At 36.0% G+C, this 2757-nt stretch overlaps 1 protein-coding gene across 24 annotated transcripts in view; it reads right to left on the reverse strand.

Moving 5' to 3' along the window:
- Ppfia2 (PTPRF interacting protein alpha 2) overlaps positions 1-2757 on the reverse strand; it is a 580223-nt gene that overhangs the window by 157091 nt on the left and 420375 nt on the right. The gene's annotated exons all lie outside the window — the stretch shown is intronic.

Genomic DNA, 2757 nt, shown 5'->3' on the forward strand with positions numbered 1-2757 from the left:
ACACACACACACATACACACACACACATACACACACACACACACACACACACACACACACACACACACTTAGGCTCTTGTCAGCACCCAAAAGAAAAAAGAAAAGAGACAAAGGAAAGTCAGCACCTTGCAGACTTGCCCAACCTCATAGCTGCCTTGTAAGTAATGTGCTAGTGCATGGGAATTCTGGGAGGGAAAAGTACATTTTGTTATCAAAGGAATAATTAGTTTGCCTATCTCTTTAGCATGTCTTAAGGTAAACTCAGCTTTCTGAGGGTGGTCCCTTGGCCTGATTGATCTGTCCTCCTGAACCAGATATTCTTAACAACAAATGAAATTTCATAAAAACAGTACTACAGGACTTTAAGACCCAGATTAATCCAAGATCAATAACAGTAGGGGACTTCAATACCCCATTGTCACCATTAGAAAGGTCAACAGGACAGAGAATTAACAGAGAGACATCTGAATTAAACAATACCATGTATCAAATGGATCTAACAGACATCTACCAAAGAGTCCACCCAAGCACCAAAGAACATACTTTCTATTCAGCACCCCATGGAACCTTCTCCAAAATCGACCATGTACTGGGGCACAAAACAAACCTCAACAAGTACAAAAAGATTGAAATAATTCCATGCATTCTATCTGACCACAATGCAATGAACTTAGAATCAACACCAGAAGAAATCCCAGTAACCACATGAACACATGGAGATTAAACAACACACTCCTGAATGATGAATGGGTCAAAAGAGAAATTAAGAAAGAAATAAAAGTATTCCTGGAACTAAATGAAAAGGACAATATAACACAACAAAACTGCTGGGACACATTGAAAGCAGTCCTTAGAGGGAAGTTTATAGCTCTAAGTGCCTACATTAAAAAATTGGAAAGAACACAAATAAATGACTTAATATTGCAGCTCAAGACACTTGAAAAGCAATAACAAATGAAACTCCAACACAGCGACAAGAAGAAATAACAAAAATCAAAGCAGAAATTAATGAAATAGAAACAAAGAAAACAATACAAAGAATCAATGCATCCAAGAGCTGATTCTTCAAGAAGATAAATAAGATTGATAGACTGCTAGTGCAGTTAACCAAAAGAAAGAAATAGCACCTCCAAATCAACATAATCAGAGATGAAAGGGGAAACATCACAACAGACACCAAAGAGATCCAGAACATTATAAGGAAATATTTTCAAAACCTATATGCTACTAAATTTGAAAACCTAAAAAAAAAATGAATGGGCACCTTAAAGCATGGGAACCACCAAAACTAAACCAAGAAGAGATCAACAGCTTAACCAGAACTATAACACATAAAGAAATTGAAACAGTAATACAAAACTTCCCAAATGAAAAAAGCCCAGGAATGGATGGATTTACAGAATTCTACCAGACATTTAAGGAGGATCTACATCCAATATTACTTAAGTTATTCAAAAAGATATAAATGGAGGAAGGAATTCCAAATTCCTTCTATGAAGCCAGTATCACAATAATACCAAAGTCAGGTAACGGCTCTAGCAGAGGCCCCGGGTTCAATTCCCAGCACTCACATGGCAACTACGAATCATCCTTAACCCCAGTTCCAGGGGAATCTGAAGCCCTCTTCTGACTTCCGCAGAATTACAAGACACAGGTTTACTCACATACATGCAGGCAATACACTCATACACATAAAATAAAATTAATAAATTAAAAAGAAACCAATAGACCCATATTCTTAATGAATGTAGATGCAAAAATTCTCAACAAAATATTTGCAAACCACACACATATCAAAAAGATCATCCACCATGATCAAGTTGGCTTTTCCCCGAGATGCAAGGGTGGTTTGATATATGTAAGTCAATAAATGTCATAAATCATAAACTGGATCAAAGACAAGAACCACATGATCATCTCAATAGATGCAGAGAAGGCCTTTGAGAAAATTCAACATGAATTTATGTTCAAAGTACTAGAGTGAATTGGACTGGAGGGAACATACCTCAACACAATTAAAGCCATATATAACAAACCCAAAGTCAGCATCACTATAACTGGAGAAAAAATGGAACCATTCCCATTGAAATCAGGAACCAGACAAGGCTGTCCACTATCTCCACTCCTCTTTAACATAATGTTTGAAACTCTTGCAAGAGCAATAAGAGAAAGAAATTAAAGGAGTAATAATTGGAAAAATAGAGATCAAATTATCCCTTATTGCAGATGATATGATATTATATGTAAGAGACACCAAAAATTCCACCAGAAAACTCCTGGAAATTATTAACACATTCAGTAAAGTGGCAGGTTAAAAAAATTAATCTACAAAAATTAGTAGCCTTTCTATATACTAATAACAAGCAATTGGAGAAAGAATACATGGAAACACTCCCATGTATAATAGCCTCAAAAAAATATTCTTGGAATAAACCTGACCAAAGACATCAAAGATCTCTACAATGGAAATTTGAAATCTTTAAAAAAAAAAGGATTGAGGAAGACATCAGAAGACGGAAGGACCTCCCATGACCATGGATTAGAAGAACTGATATTGTGAAAATGACCATCCTACCGAAAGCCATTTATAGATTCAGTGCAATGCCAAACAAAATCACCATGACATTTCTTACAGAATTGGAAAAAATATCCTAAGATTCATATGGAAGCATAAAAGACCTCGGATAGCCAAAGCAACCCTGTGTACTAAGAGCAATGCTGGGGGGATTACTATACCAGATTTTAAGCTGTATTACA

The sequence above is a fragment of the Nannospalax galili genome, unplaced genomic scaffold (genome assembly GCF_000622305.1).
Source record: "Nannospalax galili isolate Female #2095 unplaced genomic scaffold, S.galili_v1.0 scaffold390, whole genome shotgun sequence".
In the NCBI taxonomy this organism is placed as follows: Eukaryota; Metazoa; Chordata; class Mammalia; order Rodentia; family Spalacidae; genus Nannospalax; species Nannospalax galili.